Source organism: Gopherus flavomarginatus, chromosome 2 (genome assembly GCF_025201925.1).
Source record: "Gopherus flavomarginatus isolate rGopFla2 chromosome 2, rGopFla2.mat.asm, whole genome shotgun sequence".
Lineage (NCBI taxonomy): Eukaryota > Metazoa > Chordata > Testudines > Testudinidae > Gopherus > Gopherus flavomarginatus.
This window is the reverse complement of record NC_066618.1, coordinates 267,169,304-267,187,017: the sequence shown is the minus strand read 5'-3', so window position 1 is coordinate 267,187,017 and position 17,714 is coordinate 267,169,304. Positions and strand designations below refer to the sequence as shown.

At 42.6% G+C, this 17,714-nt stretch overlaps 1 protein-coding gene across 1 annotated transcript in view; it reads right to left on the bottom strand.

Annotated features, from left to right (window-relative positions):
- The window catches only part of OXR1 (oxidation resistance 1), a 536,651-nt gene that overhangs the window by 469,496 nt on the left and 49,441 nt on the right, over positions 1-17,714 (bottom strand). The window lies entirely within an intron of this gene.

Below are 17,714 nucleotides of genomic sequence, written 5' to 3'. Positions count from 1 at the left end.
CATGTACTAAAATAGTTCCACCCCTCAAGTTTGCAATTCATGGCAAAAAGACACAGCCTACAAAAGAGTTATACTCTAGGTTTGGTTGATTTTTCTATGTAAAAGAAAGAAATCAAAAGATGCTCAGCAATAAGCAATCTTAATATAAATGGTTTTGTTCATTAGAAAAAAGCTGTGATTGATGGGAAGATTTTAGCTATAAACTCCTTCCTAATTTCAGAGAATGCTTGAGGGAATTTCACATTAGTACAACCATCTCCAAGTCATTCCAGGTAAAATGTCTTGTTCTCGCTGGCTGAGGAAGCAGTGATTGTTAAAGCTGCATGTTTCACTGTGCTGGGTTTGGGCAATGGAATTTTTGTCTCAGTTTATCCAGTGCTCTTGCAGCGTATCTGGTTTTGTCAGCATGGCTACCCCCCTTTTAAAGCAGCAAAGAGAAGATGGAGGGGATCTTTCCCCTCTTTCCCATGCTTGTTTTCTCAAAGAATCAGCAGACCACACCTGGACAAGAATCACAAATGTAATCAACCTGTGCAAATTCTCGGCCTGTGCAATCGCTCTCCCAGCCAATGAGTGGTGTCAGGTGCCTGGAGTTCTGAATTGAGATTTTTAAAAAGTACATGACTGAAGTTAAGCTCCTTGTCTGGGAATTTCAAAGGAGTTGGTGACCAGCTCTTTTTGAAGATCAATGGGTTTCAGGCACCTGACTATATCTTAGGCACTTTAGAAAATCCCATGCCTAATTTCTTAAGAAGTCACCTAAATAAAAGTGCCCTGGTATTCATAGTTAGCACTTCTGAAAATCAGGCCACTTAGGCTCCTAATTCCCTATTCAGCCACCTACCGTTAGATACGCATTAAAATAAAATTAAAAAAAAATTGGCCTGAGATTTTTTTCATTTTTAAATAGTACCAGAGAGAGTAGGACTCGCAGGCCTCAGGTAAAATTTTCAAAAGTGCCTAAATCATTTAGGAGCCTAAGTTTTATTGAAAGTCAGTGGAACCTTAGGTACTTTTGAAAGAGCAGTTACATGTATTTATTAGATTGTGAACTGTTTATGGCAGGGCCCAGGGCTGTCTCTGAGTCTGTAGAGCAGTTAACACAACAGGGCCCTGGTATGGCTAGTATGTGCGGCAAACTTTAAGCAGAAGCAGCAGCACAAATATACATTTTCGATGGGAAAATGAAATCTTAGGGTCACATAATAACAGACAGAAAATAAACTGCAACCAACACGAGGGCTCCAAGAGCCAGTATCTCTGAAGTCAGAATTCGAAGCAAGACTAAAGAAGACCTAGTAACTAAGTAGAGTTTTATCACTTCAAAACGGTATAACCTAGAGAGTGGAGAGACACTGACCCAGATATCCATGTTTTTAAAAGGATGGCGGAAGATAAAGGAAACTATAAGCGTAATCGCAGTACTGGGAAAACTACTACAGCAATGGGTGTGGGGGAAAGAGAAAAGCGAGCGCAAGAGAAATTCTTGGACACAGAGACGACTAGTAAAACAGATAGCAAGGATTTATAAAGCACAGTTCACACTTAACTACTCAAGGTATGTCTACACTGCAATGTAAGCCTGGGCTCAGAATCAGGGTTAAGCCCAAACCCCACTTTCATCTACACACAAATCCTTCAGACTTGGGCTCGGACCTAGGACCCTACACAGGTGTATGGTCTGATCCCATATCAATCTGGAACCCAGGGTTTGGGCCCCATTGCTTCCCCATCTCCCACCTCCGACTTCGGTCTTGGGAGCCTGCTAAAAGTATCCCACAATCACATAGGCCAATTTCCTTTTCCTCTCTATCCCAAGAATCTTCAATCAACTCCAATGAAAAGAGAAGCAATCCTCCTTGGTGGAATGCATCAGCTCAATGAGTCAATGTTTAAGCCTTCCATTGTCTTCTGACCATCGCGCTGCAAACACACCAGAAGAGAGACTCCTGTGTTTGCAACAGAGACTGAACAAAAACAGTCTTTAGTAAAGCACCCTGCTTTATGGCCAGGGGTGTACAGCCAGCTCTTGGTAAATTTCTGGTGTAAGGCCAGCAAAACAGTGGACTTCCGTAAAAATACCAGGAATGACCATGTATACCAACAAATAGTAAAGAAGCTGGCAGCTTTGCAATTTTACCAGATCGGTGACCAGTGCAGGGAGCAGATTAAGTAGCTCAAGGCTGACTACAGCACAACCAGAGACCAGAACCACACCTCTGGCAACTTGCTGACGTTATGCTCATTTTACAAGAAGTTTGACTGGGTGCTGGCCACTGCGCCAAACACGGAGCCAACAGTGGTGCAGGATAACCTGGTCAGCCAGGATGGCACCCTGCAGGCCTCAAAATCCAGCATGGGAACTGAAGAGACCCAGCAACAGGTGCCAAGTGAGGACTGTGAAGTTACAGTTGCTGAAATCCGTCCCAAAGGAGGCTTTATAGCAGGAGAACCAGCAACACAGCCTGAGGCCATACTTGGAGGAGCTGTTTGATGCTCTCCATCAGGAACAACCCACCATGGAGCCAGCAACAGACAGAAGGGACAAAAACTGCTCCTGAGCCCGGCAAGTTTCTGGCTCCATTTGAATGTTTAGTAATACAGTAATGGGAGGGATTGCCAATATATGACACAATGCAAAAGTTATTACAGGCACCAGCTAGCAGCACATACCTGCTAATGGTGGATTGTATGCCAACAGCAGCTTGGCTTCCCCCACTCTTCCCCCTTCACCACGTGCAGTTCAAAATGGCAACTGGGAAATGCAATCAGTAAGAACACTTGGAAAGTGTATTTTTACTTGAGAAGGTAGAGATTTTTGCTAGGGCTATTCCTTTTTCCTAAAAATAGCCACCACCTTATATTACCATGCCCATAAATACACCGTGCTTTAACTACTCTATCATGTAACAAGCTGCCTGGAAACACTGAACTGCAGGCGGGCGGAGAAGTGTTTTCCATTTACAAAGCTAGTCCATTTCAATTATGGGTAGTCCATTCAGCCCACAGGGACAAAGTAATTTGTGCCAAATTTGACTGGAGTTTGAATTTTTTGAATTGTGGTGGGGGTAAGGAGAATGGCTGTGGAGTTCTGTGTGTTTGCATGCAGCTATAACAGGCTAAGCCACGTGGAAACTAACACAGAATCTTGCTGATCTCTCATAAATTCTGACCCAATCCTAGGTGCTGATAGCTGCAAACTTGCCCTGCAGCAGGAATTCCAGATAGACAGTCGCATTTCAGTGAAAGGCATCATTTTCCAGGGCCACTTCAGTAGCTGAGCAGCCCATTCCACTCACTGATGTGCTCTTCAGTCACTATACATTTTAATACTTTGATTGCATACACTGCAGGCTTTCCATTAGCAGCTTGGAATAACATTTCCCTTTGCAATTCAGGCACCACAAGAACTGTTATGTCCTCCAAAATGTGGTAGGCCTGAAATGATAGAAAAAGCTTTTGTAGCACGGCCACTGACCACGCCCAACTCCCAATCCAACTAATTCTGCACTTCTTAGAAAACAAAAAACAGCTTCGAATTTTTAATCATCATTGTCTCTGCATTTCTTTTGCTGCAATGAATCAACTTGTGTCCAGGAGTCTTTTGCAGTTTGAAGCATCCCTCCCACAACATATCAAAGTTACACTGGAAAAGTAACATTTTATGCCCTTGAAATTCCACAAGGATTTTTTCTATGCTCCTGCACTGAGCTATTTGAGAGAATAATCTTATGTCTTGTCCTATTCCAGGCTTTTAAGGTTCTATTGTTACAGGTGTACTGGTGTGGTTTTGGCAGTTGGCCTGCCTGCCAGCCAATGGGTAAATGTTGTTCTTTTAAAATACATATTTATAAATAAATCTTTTTATTTCATGAACAAAGTTTATTGCACCACTGCATCAAATCATATTCAATGTGTATTTAAAATAGAGGTAAACAAATGATAAGGAACAATTAGGAATTCGTATGCAAACACTATTCTTCAGTACATATAGCTTCTTCAGCTACCCCTTGATGTGAGGATGATGTCTGACAAGGGGGTTCATTGGTGAGTTTTTAAGTGGCTGAGGAGCCCAATTCTTGCCCTGCAGATTTTCCCACAGAAGTGGCAGGTTTAATCTTGGAGGAGACATAGTTGTTGGCTGGACTGTTGTGCCCTTTCTTTCCTCCTCCGTCTCATGAGCATGTCTGTTCTCCTCAGAGTGGGCTGTGGCTTGATGTATGGTGTGATGCTGCTGTGTTCTGTTCCGAGCCAAGCCCTCCCAGTTTGTTGGGTTGATGCCTCCCTTTTTAAGACGTACTTTCAGTCTGTCTTTGAAACACTTTTGCTGCCCTTCGTGAGCCCTTCTACCCTGACTTAACTGAGAGACAAGTACTTGCTTCAGGAGGCGAGTGTCAGGCATACGTACGCAGTGGAGCTGGTGTTTCATGACCTGCACTTCTATACTGCTGATGCTGGCTGCTCAGAGAATGCTGATGTTAGTGCGTTGGTCTTCCCAGCTGATTCTGAGAATCCTCCAGCAATCCACACTTCAATCACTTCCTTACATCAATCCACACCTCCCACCCCACCATTTCATAATTTCATTGCATGGCAATCAACTCCCTACCCCTCCCCAAGCACTGTAACCACACACAATCAATTCATTTTACTTCATCCCTCGAAAGTGCATTCATAAAGGCACTATTCCGCTTCTTCCATTGGGCCATGCAAGTCCATTAAGTGGTAGCACAAAGAATCTCTGACTTCTGTTGCCTGGGTGCATCCAGCTCCAGCTGTGACAGCTGCACTTTCTGGCTGAGCATATCAATTCAGCAGCCCCTCACTGTGATAGGCCCATTCACCTCTGACTTCACAAAAATTGCGAAGAGCAAGCTGCAGTAACCCAGACAGCATTGATGACACTGGAATCCAAATGGGTCTGTAGACATCTCCAATGGGATTTCAATCTGCAAAAAGCACATTCAATAACCATTCTACACATGCTGACAGTGTCATTAAACCATCTTTGCCCACAGCCTCTTAAGTCTGGGTATGATTTCATAAGCCAAGACAAAAGTATGCAGGATCCCTCAGAATAATGGTGAGGAGAGTAACTCTATTTATGACAATGTTATTTGGTGGGAAGAGTGTCCCAGCCTGTCCACCAATGTAGATTACCAATCTGCAAAAAGCTCTGGAATCATTAACCTTCCCTGTGCAGCCCACGCTGATGTTCATAAACTGACCTCTGTGGTCCATGAAGGTCTGCATAATGATGGAGTAGTACCCTCTGCAGTTTATGCACTCATTTGCTCCTTGAGGAGGGCAAACTATAATCACGAGTCCCATCAATGACCCCAGTGCAGATTGAAAACCCCATTCTCTTAAAGCCAGCACTTAACTTCAGGAATACCTTTTATGCCTGCCACCCTCGGGTAAACCACATATCCAGCTGCTTCAGAAACCTCCACCAGCACTTCAACCATGGTGGACTTCCCAACACCAAACTGGTGGCAATGGAACTGCAGTAGCAAGCTTCCTCATGGTTACAGCAACCCACCTCTGGACCAGCAAAGGCGCCTGCATGCATGTATCTTTATGCTGGAGAGTCAGGACAAGCTACTCACAAAGCTCCAAATATGTAGCTTTCTACTTGAGAAAATTCTGGACCCACTGCTGGTCATTCCAGGTTTGCATGACTATATGATCCCACAAGTCCGTGCTTGTGGCCCTGCACCAGAAGAGCCAGTACACATAACGGGCATTAGCTGCTATATAGTGTGTCATGAACAGCATCAGCCAGTGTGAGTCTCCCATCCCTGGATATGCTTCCTCCTCCTCCTCCATCATAACCTGTGTCAGGTTCCTTTGGCAGGTCAGAAAATGCCACTGAAACATTCAACACTACATCATAGAAGCTCTGCCCATTTCCTGACATAGGAGTAAAAGTACAAGAGAAGTTTTAAAAAGTTGCCTCTGCCAAGTTGCTGGCTCCAGTAGCTGGGCACACACAGACAGAAAAGGCTGCTTGGCGTTGTGCTGGCGAGCTGTTCTAACTTCCTGTAATGTGCATGATGCACAGTCAAGTTTTCCCACAATGCAATAGGAGGGTGCTAGAGAGTCTGGGATATGGCTCTGGGTCTGCATGCTACAGCGTGGACTCCAGAGGCCCAGGTTCGAGACCATGTTAGGAAATTCTTAACATAGGATTAACAATCAGTGTAGATGCTCAAGCCCTGGGTTCTCTAACTCAGGCTCAGCAGAGTCCGAGTCCCATTAAACCTGGGGTTACATTCAGGGCCGTCCTTAGGATTTATGGGGCCCTAGGCAGTATTATTAAACTGGTGCCCCTATGCCGGATGGCAGCCCAAGCTCACAGCCTGGTGGGGGAGGGGGAGGAGGGACTTGACAGCAAAGGATAATGAGATGCCCAGCCTGCCTCATGGTGGCAGAGATCCCTGCAGAGACTTCCATGCACTCTCCCTCATGCAGAATGGACATGAAGAAAGTACCTAATTAAAAGCACTAAAATTTGGGAATAAAAAATGTCAGTCACAGGTTTTTTGATATGCCCTGAAGTTTGTCAGAGATTTATTTGCAAAAACTTCATAGTAAGGGTGAGTCAGCTGTCCTGCTGAATACAACATTACATATAATGGAATACATGATGCAGCTCTTCTCTGTTTTACATTTTCTTCATCAGTATTTCTAAGTTGAATTTATATTTTAAATGTACTCAAATCTTAAGCCAGCATTCCAGATTACTACATATTTAACTCACTGAAACAAAGACATTCTTTTAAATTAATCAGACAGATTTAGTGTGTTCATAACAATGTTCATTGCTTTTAGAAAAAGGGAACAGTAATTTACTTTGTGTGATCTCCATAACAAGAGACATGGTTATGAAATTTCACCAACTTTAAAAAAATATGTTTCCAAAGATTTTAGGTATAACAAGGATTTTGTCTTACTAAGGTACTGATTTTGCTGGAGGGTTCCTTTAAAACTAGTTTGTCGGATAGTCAGAAGTAAAGAAAGGGAACTCTTTGTTCAGCTATCTGAAAGGGAAGGACTGTTGTCCCTTTAAGGACTCTCTTCAGTGGGGAGTGGAGGGAGAGGTGGTGAAGGGATGGACAGAAAGGACAGGAAGACTTGGAAGCACTTTTTTTTTTTAACTATAGTAATTAAAATGTGTATTTTAGATAAGGGAGGTCTTTTGAAGGATTTATTTAAAAACCTATGTGTGAAGATCCACACATTTAAGGCTAAAGATGATTGTGCATCTAAAACTCTATGCAAACAATTTTTTAGAAATGTGATTTTATAATCTTCACCAGCTCACTAATGAAATATTTTTAAAGCAAATTTTAAACTAAGGTCCTGTAGACTGACATGTTCTGTGTAAATATTACATTAATGCACAACTGTTTTTGTCAGTAAAGTCAGAAACTGACAGTATAAAAATTTATTTGGGCATAAGCTTTCGTGGACATCTGATGAAATGGGTTCTAGTCCACAAAAGCTTATGCCCAAATAATTTGTTAGTCTTTGAGGTGACACAAGGACTCGTCCTTGTTTTTGCTGATACAGACTAACAGGACTACCACTCTGAAACCTGTCAGTATATACCTTGGGGTTGGCAAATGCCCGTTAAATGGCTTTATTACCCCTTGAATGTCTCTTTAACAGTTTCAATGTTGTGCTAATGGGTCTGGCAGGCTGGAGGTTTTTTCACTTTTAACTACTAGATTCCCTCCCAAGGAAGACTCACCAGGCTAGAGCAGCCATCTGTGGGAGCCTGCAGGAAGGGTCAAAACAGGGATTGGAAAACAAGAGGGTGGACACTAAGACCCAGTGGTGCCCCAAATTTTCAGGTGCCCTACGCAGCTGCCTATGTTGCCTATGCCTAAGGACGGCCCTGGTTACATTGCAGTATAGACATACCCTCATATTAATGTCTTTTAAAAAATGACAATGAATTGATAGGGATGAGACAATGGATATAATGTACTTACACTTCAAGGCAGCTTTTGATACAGTGCTGCATTAAAAGAATGATGTGGCATATATGGGTAAGTATCATCCTTATGATGAAATTCAAAAGTGGATGAACGACTGACTTAGCAATTGATAATTTACTCATATTATCTCTAGACATAGCCTGTTTAGAAAGGAAGCAATAAGTGGAGTGTCAAAGGAACTAGAATAAGACCCAGTTTCATTCATATTTCCCAACAACTGTCCAGTGGAGTCAATATCATGCTAGGTACACAATTAAATTATTATATTTAGCTTACAGTTCTCATCCCATTGTTAAAAATTTTTCATTAACAATACAAAATGGCCTTCCTCATGAGTACCTTACCCACGCAAATATGTAAAGTGTATAAAATGTTAATAAAAATACACAGAACATATAAAATAAAAATACTGTATATGCAGTCAGATGTAACAGTCATATGACTCTAAAGTCATAATTTTCTCACACTGAGGGCAGGCCCTGTATATTGTCAAGTGTTTCTGCACCCAGTTAAATCATACAACCTCCCCTTATGAAAATGGGACATAGGAATTTTTGAATATTTTACCCAATGTACAGTAAAAGCTGTGTTACCTGGCACTTTACCAACTGGAAGACACTAGAAACCAGCATTTGAGGAGGTGGTGTGGGGTGAGGGCTCTGGGAGAGAGCTTGGGGCAGCGGGTTGGGATGCAGGAGGGGTTTCAGGGTGTCAGATCCCGGCGGTGCTCACCTCGGACGGTTCCCTGCAAGTGGTGATATCTCCCTGCTGCTCCTAGGCAGAGGAATGGATGGCGGGCTATGTGAACTGCCCCTGCCCTACCCCAAGCACTGGCTCCGCAGCTCCCATTGGCTGGGGACCACGGACAATGTAAGCTGCAGGGGCGGTACCTGTAGATGGAGGCAGCACGCAGAGCCGCCTGGATATGCCTCCGCCTAGGAGCAGCAAGGACATGTCACCGCTCGTGGTGAGCCACCCAAGGTGAGCACCGCCCGGATCCAGCATCCCAAAATCCCTCCCACACTCCAATCCCTTGCCCCGAGCCCCCTTCCCCATCCAAACTCCCTCTCACAGCCCGTACTCCGCACACACACCCCAGGCCCCATCTTGCACCCAAACTCCCTCCGTCTTAGTTAACACAAATTTTTGACTTACCAGCACACCCATATTCCCCAACATGCCAGACAACAAAGCTTTTACTGTATTTTCAAGTTCAGTGTAGTTTGTAATGTAGTGGAATTAAACCTGTATCCAGGAGATTAGGAGTGAGCGAGAAACATTTTCTGGTTCTTAGAAAACTCTCTCAATCAATGACATATTGAAATAACTTATAGATATGTTGAAATGTAATACAGGAAGATTTTTTTAAATGCCTCTGGCATATGAATGTATTCACTTTTCCTTGCACTCCTAATATGCTAATTTCTCCAGAGCTGCTTCTCAGTTTGTCTGAACTACTCAAACTACCAGTGGCAAATAGGTAGTAATCAGATAGCAAATATAATGCCAGTGTGTTGGCCTTCAAAGATCTCGAGGTTCAATGGCATCTGAAGTTGCACCCAAGTTCTTGAGTACCATATGATAATGTAAAGAAGTAAGAGACAAAGTAAGCTGTAAATTGCCATACAGTTAGTTTAGAATGTTTATATAGACATACAGTATGCCTTTCTGGAAGATGTGCTGGAACACAAGTTATTGGGCTCAACAAAGCGGTAAGTGGTAAAATTTATTGGCCTGGGATACACAGATCAAAGTAAATGATTTAATGGTCCCCTTTGGCCTTAAAAAAAAAATCTATGAATTATCTACACAGATATATTGTTTAAACTGAAAATAATGCATTGTTTATGTTAAGTGAAAAGAAGTTGTGAGATGATACTTAAACGCTTTGGATCAGTAGTGTTTAGATTTCAGAATTAAAAGACGCATCCTTCTTGCCTGATATGCTTATTTATAAAACCAACCACCAAAATGTACTTATATTTGCAATGAAATTACCCTCCCGCTTACATAAAAAAAGTTTTACCTTGGCAAGCGGGGTTTCTCAGAGATATTCTGATGACGCTACTGTAATAGTTTTTTACATAATTAAGCAACTAAGCCATATTAAAATTAACACACCACTAAAATTAAGTACTTTGCAAATAGAGACAATGCGAATACAAGAAGAAAAGATAAATTCTGATTTACATGAACTATGACTAAATACATCAACAGAAATTGTCATACTTTGAAATAAACCCGGAGAATTACCATCTGTTGTTGTTCCAAAGGTCAGTCCTGTCGTAAAAATGAATAAATAATTCACTTTCTTAGCATAAATAACTAGACTTGCCAAGATTATGGCCATGGGGATGTATTCACATTATTCATTCTAATTTTTTTTTTGTAATTTTACCCTTGTATTATCAAGAACTGTTTTTGCCACAGAGCTCCTTTGCTATCTGGAAAAGAAATACTATAGGACTCTCTTTGTAAGTTACTTATATTTGATGCATTTGATTTTGGTGAGCATTTCATCTGTCAACAGTCCTTTCCAGCAGCCTCTTTTAACAATTTCCAAAGATCTAACTTTGCTTATTAGGATTATGTTTGTAAGCCTTTTAATTTAAATCTTCTTACGCTGTAATTGTATTTTATTAATTACGCTACGTTTGTTACATGATCTTCATTTTAACATACAGTTCACTATGGCAGCTTCATTCTATCCCCTGCAAGACACAGTCGGGCTTCCTAGAGTATTCATTCTGAGACAGACAAACATTCATAGATTTTAAGGCCAGAAGGGGCCACTGTGATCATCTAATCCGGGGATCGGCAACCTTTGGCCCACGGCTTGCCAGGGTAAGCACTTTGGTGGGCTGGGCCAGTATGTTTACCTGCCGTGTCCACAGGTTCAGCCGATCACGGCTCCCACTGGCTGCAGTTTGCCATCCCAGGCCAATGGGGGCTGCGGGAAGCGGCGGCCAGCACATTCCTTGGCCCGCGCCACTTCTCACAGCTCCCATTGGCATGGGACCGCAAACCGCGGCCAGTGAGAGCCGTGATCAGCCGAACCTGCGAATGCGGCAGATAAACAAACAGGCCCTGGCGAGCTGCAGGCCAATCCCTGAAGGTTGCCAATCCCTGATCTAATCTGACCTCCTGCATAACACAGGCCATAGAACTTTCCCAAAATAATTCCTAGAATTTTAGAAAAAAATAAAATATTGATTTTAAAATTGCAAGTGATGGAGAATCCACCACAACCTTTGGTAATTTGTTCTAATGATTCTCAGTGGTACCTGATGACAGAACAAGGAGTAATGGTCTCAAGTTGCAGGGGGGTAGGTTTAGGTTGGATATTAGGAAAAACTTTTTCACTCGGAGAGTGGTGAAGCACTGGAATGGGTTACCTAGGGAGGTGGTGGAATCTCCTTCCTTAGAAGTTTTTAAAGCCAGGCTTGACATAGCCCTGGCTGGGATGATTTAGTTGGGAATTGGTCCTGCTTTGAGCAGGGAGTTGGACTAGATGACCTCCTGAGGTCCCTTCCAACCCTGATATTCTATGATTCTAATTACCCTCACTTAAAACTTTACACCATATTTCCAGTCTGAATTTGTCTAGCTTCAACTTCCAGCCATTAGATTGTGTTATACCTTCCTCTGTTAGACTAAAGAGCCTATTATTAAATATCAGGTTTCAGAGTAGCAGCCATGTTAGTCTGTATCCGCAAAAAGAACAGGAGTACTTGTGGCACCTTAGGGACTCATAGACTCAGACTTTAAGGTCAGAAGGGATCATTATGATCATCTAGTCTGACCTCCTGCAAAAAGCAGGCCACAGAATCCTACCCATCCACTTCTATAGCAGACTCCTAACCTATGTCCGAGTTATTGAAGTCTTCAGATTGTGGTTTGAAGACCTCAAGCTGCACAGAATCCTCCAGTAAGTGACCCATGCCCCACGCTGCAGAGGAAGGCGAAAAACCTCCAGGGCCTCTGCCAATCTGCCCCGGAGGAAAATTCCTTCCCGACCCCAAATATGGCGATCAGCTAAACCCTGAGCATGTGGGCAAGACTAACCGGCCAGCACCCAGGAAAAAATTCTCTGCAGTAACTCAGATCCAATCCCATCTAACATCCCATCACAGACCACTGGGCATATTTACCTACTGATAATCACAGATCAATTGCCAAAATTAAGCTATCCCATCATATCATCCCTTCCATAAACTTATCAAGCTTAGTCTTAAAGCCAGATATGTCTTTTGCCCCCACTACTCCCCTTGGAAGGCTGTTCCAGAACTTCACTCCTCTAATGGTTAGAAACCTTCGTCTAATTTCGAGTCTAAACTTCCTAGTGTCCAGTTTATACCCATTTGTTCTTGTGTCCACATTGGTACTAAGCTTAAATAATTCCTCTCCCTCCCTGATATTTATCCCTCTGATATATTTATAAAGAGCTAACATATCCCTCCTCAACCTTCTTTTGGTTAGGCTAAACAAGCCAAGCTCTTTGAGTCTCCTTTCATAGGACAGGTTTTCCATTCCGCGGATCATCCTAGTAGCCCGTCTCTGAACCTGTTCCAGTTTGAATTCATCCTTCTTAAAAATGGGAGACCAGAACTGCACACAGGATTCCAGATGAGGTCTCACCAGTGCCTTATATAACAGTACTAACACCTCCTTATCTTTGCCGGAAATACCTCGCCTGATGCATCCTAAAACTGCATTAGCTTTTTTAATGGCCATATCACATTGGCGGCTATAGTGATCCTGTGACAAACCAATATTCCAAGGTCCTTCTCCTCTGTTACTTCCAACTGATGTGTCCCCAATTTATAACTAAAATTCTCCACATGGACTCCTCTTGAGGGTCGAAATGACAATCTGGACCTATACATAGAATGCTTCCGCCGGCGTGCACAGGCAGAAATCGTGGAACAACAACATCGCTTGCCTCACAACCTAAGTCATGCAGAACGCAATGCCATCCACAGCCTCAGAAACCACCCTGACATTATCATCAAAGAGGCTGATAAAGGAGGTGCCGTTGTCATCATGAACAGGTCTGACTACCAAAAGGAGGCCGCCAGACAACTCTCCAATACCAAATTCTACAGGCCACTTCCCTCAGATCCCACTGAGGAATACACTAAGAAACTACAGCATCTACTCAGGACACTCCCCACACTAATACCAGAAGAAATCAACATACCCCTAGAGCCCCGACCAGGGTTATTCTATCTACTACCCAAGATCCACAAACCCAGAAATCCTGGACGCCCCATCATCTTGGGCATTGGCACTCTCACTGAAGGACTGTCTGGATATATGGACTCTCTACTCAGACCCTATGCCACCAGCACTCCCAGCTATCTCCATGACACCACTGATTTCCTGAGGAAACTACAATGCATTGGTCACCTCCCAGAAAACACCATCCTAGCCACCATGGATGTAGAGGTTCTCTACACAAACATCTCACACACAGATGGAATACAAGCTGTCAGGAACACTATCCCTGACAATGCCACAGCACAACTGGCTGCTGAGCTCTGTGCCTTTATACTTACACACAACTATTTCAAATTTGATGACAATATATATCTCCAGATCAGTGGCACTGCTATGGGCACCCGCATGGCCCCACAATATGCCAATATCTTTATGGCCGAACTGGAAGAACGCTTCCTCAGCTCTCGTCCACTCACGCCCATTCTCTACCTACGCTACATTGATGACATCTTCATCATCTGGACCCATGGGAAGGAGACTCTGGAAAAATTCCACCACGATTTCAACAGCTTCCACCCCACCATCAACCTCAGCCTGGACCAATCTACACGGGAGGTCCACTTTCTTGACACCACGGTGCAAATAAGTGATGGTCACATTAACACCACCCTATATCGAAAACCTACCGACCGCTATGCCTACCTTCATGCCTCCAGCTTCCATCCCGGGCACATCACACGATCCATTGTCTACAGCCAAGCACTCAGGTACAACCGCATCTGCTCTAACCCCTCAGACAGAGACCAACACCTACAAAATCTCCACCAAGCATTCTCAAAACTACAATACCAGCACGAGGAAATAAGGAAACAGATCAACAGAGCCAGACGTGTACCCAGAAGCCTCCTACTGCAAGACAAACCCAAGAAAGAAACCAACAGGACTCTACTGGCCATCACATACAGCCCCCAGCTAAAACCCCTCCAACGCATCATCAAGGATCTACAACCCATCCTGGACAATGATCCCACACTTTCACAGGCCTTGGGTGGCAGGCCAGTCCTTTCCCACAGACAACCTGCCAACCTGAAACATATTCTCACCAGTAACTGCACACCACACCATAATAATTCTAGCTCAGGAACCAATCCATGCAACAAACCTCGATGCCAACTCTGCCCACATATCTACACCAGCGACACCATCACAGGACCTAACCAGATCAGCCACACCATCGCTGGTTCATTCACCTGCACATCCACCAATGTAATATACGCCATCATATGCCAGCAATGCCCCTCTGCTATGCACATTGGCCAAACTGGACAGTCTCTACGGAAAAGGATAAATGGACACAAATCAGACATTAGGAATGGCAATATACAAAAACCTGTAGGGGAGCACTTCAACCTCCCTGGCCACGCTATTGCAGACCTTAAGGTGGCCATCCTGCAGCAAAAAAACTTCAGGACCAGACTTCAAAGAGAAACTGCTGAGCTTCAGTTCATCTGCAAATTTGACACCATCAGCTCAGGATTGAACAAAGACTGTGAATGGCTTGCCAACTACAGAACCAGTTTCTCCTCTCTTGGTTTTCACACCTCAACTGCTAGAACAGGGCCTCATCCTCCCTGATTGAACTGACCTCGTTATCTCTAGCTTGCTTGCTAGCATATATATACTGCCCCTGGAAATTTCCACCACATGCATCTGAAGAAGTGGGTATTCACCCACGAAAGCTCATGCTCCAAAACGTCTGTTAGTCTATAAGGTGCCACAGGATTCTTTGCTGCTTTTACAGATCCAGATTAACATGGCTACCCCTCTGATACTAAAATTCTTGTTATTAATCCCTAAATGCATGACCTTGCACTTTTCACTATTAAATTTCATCTTATTACTATTACTCCAGTTTACAAGGTCATCCAGATCTTCCTGTATGATATCCCACTCCTTCTCTGTGTTAGCAATACCTCCCAGCTTTGTGTCATCCGCAAACTTTATTAGCACATTCCCGCTTTTTGTGCCAAGGTCAGTAATAAAAAGGTTAAATAAGATTGGTCTCAAAACTGATCCTTGAGGAACTCCACTAGTAACCTCCTTCCAGCCTGACAGTTCTCCCTTCAGTACGACCCGTTGTTGTCTCCCCTTTAACCAGTTCCTTATCCACCTTTCAATTTTCATATTGATCCCCATCTTTTCCAATTTAACTAATAATTCCTCATGTGGAACCATGTCAAATGCCTTACTGAAATCAAGGTAAATTAGATCTACTGCATTTCCTTTGTCTAAATAATCTGTTACCTTCTCAAAGAAGGAGATCAGGTTGGTTGGTTTGGCATGATCTACCTTTTGTAAAACCATGATGTAATTTGTCCCAATTATCATTGACCTTAATGTCCTTAACTACTTTCTCCTTCACGAACAAATGTATTTGAGCATAAGCTTTCATGGGCTACAGCCCACTTCATCGGATGCATAGAATGGAACATATAATAAGGAGATATATATATAAACATACAGAGAACATTAAAAGTGGGAGTTGTCCTATCAACTCTAAGAGGCTAATTAATTAAGAGAAAATATTTTTGTAGTGATAATCAAGATAGCCCATTATAGACAGTCTGAAAAGAAGGTGCAAGGCTACTTAACATGGAGAAATAGATTCAATGTGTGTAATGGCTCAGCCATTCCTAGTCTCTATTCAAGCCTAAATTGATGGTATCTAATTTGCATAGTTCAGCAGTTTCTCATTGGAGTCTATTTTTGAAGCTTTTCTGTTGCAAAATTGACACCTTTAAGTCTGTTACTGAGTGGCCAGAGAGGCTGAAGTGTTCTCCTACTAGTTTTTGAAAGTTATAATTCCTGATGTCAGATTTGTGTCCACTTATTCTTTTGCGTAAAGACTGTCTGGTTTGGCCAATGTACATGGCAGAAGGGCATTGCTGGCACATATCACATCGGTAGATTATCACTAAAAAAGTTTTTTCTCTTAATTAATTAGCCTCTTACAGTTGGTAGGACAACTCCCACCTTTTCATGTTCTCTGTATGTTTTTATATATATATATATATATTATATATCCTTACTATATGCTCCATTCTATGCATCCGATGAAGTGGGTGGTAGCCCACAAAAGCTTGTGCTCAAATAGATGTGTTAGTGTCTAAGGTGCCACTAGTACTCCTATTATTAAATATTTGTTCCCTGTGTAGGTATTTATAGGCTGTAATTAAGTTATGCCTTAACCTTCTCTTTTTTAAGCTGAATAGATTGAGCTCCTTGAGTCTATCGCTATAAGGCGTGTTGTCTTATCCTTTAATCATTCTCGCGGCTTTGCTTTGAACGCATTCCAACTTATCAACATCCTTCTTGAATTGAGGACAGCAGAACTAGACATAGCATTCCAGCAGCTTTCACACCGGTGTCAAATATGGAGGTAAAATAAACTCTATTCCTACTTGAGAGTCTCCTGTCTATGGATCCAAGGATTATAATACTGTATAATTATAATACTGTAGTCTCTTTGGCCACAGAGTCGATGCATTGGGAGCTCACAGTCAGCTGATTATGCACTATAACCCCAAATCTTTTTGCAGAGTCCCCCATCCTTTAAGTATGGCCTACATTCTTTGTTCCTAGATGTATACATTTACATATTGTTTGCTTGTGCCCAGCTTATCAAGTTATCCAGATCACTCTAAATCTGTGATTTGTCCACTTCATTATCTACCACTTCCCCAATTTTTGTGCTGTCTGCAAACTTTATCAGTGATGATTTTAGGTTGTCTTCCAGGTCATTGATAAAAATGTTAAATATCATAGGGCCAAGAATTGATCCCTGCAGGACAGGGCTTGCAAGCACCATTAGTCTGTTTCTCTAGACAGCCTAGTTATTCAGCCATTGCTCTCCAGTTCTTAATAAATAAATATTAGCAATATGACCAACTTAAGCAGATTCGTACCTTCTAGATGTCCTTCACCTTGAACTGCTCTCTTTCATTTAGTCTCCTGCCTCCCCACATAATACCAGGTATCTTTCTCTGCCTCATTGCCTAGCTTTTATAGTAACATTTATGTCACAAAAACATTATAATCCACATATGATAGAATACAATACTGTATTAAATCCTTGTTGTACTGCTCATTCCTCTTTGGCTCTTGATTCTCTGCCTGCAAGTATTCCAAAGACATAAATCTACACTACTCTCATGGCGGAAAGGAAGTCTCCTAGACTCTTTTTCTTATTTATTTGATATTAATTTTTTAAAAAGACAAAACAACATAAAGTGCTTCTTAACTGAAGACAGAATGAGACTGCCAGACAGTCACTCCGAAATTTCATCTCCTTTTTGGAGATAACTTTTTCCTCTTCCACCCTCAGGGCAGCCCATTTTGACCTTTCTTCTGTGATTTCAGGATACTTTGGGATGAAAGTGAGTTCCTGCTTACACAGTGTTTGAGATTCTCCCAAATTTTTTAAAGTAG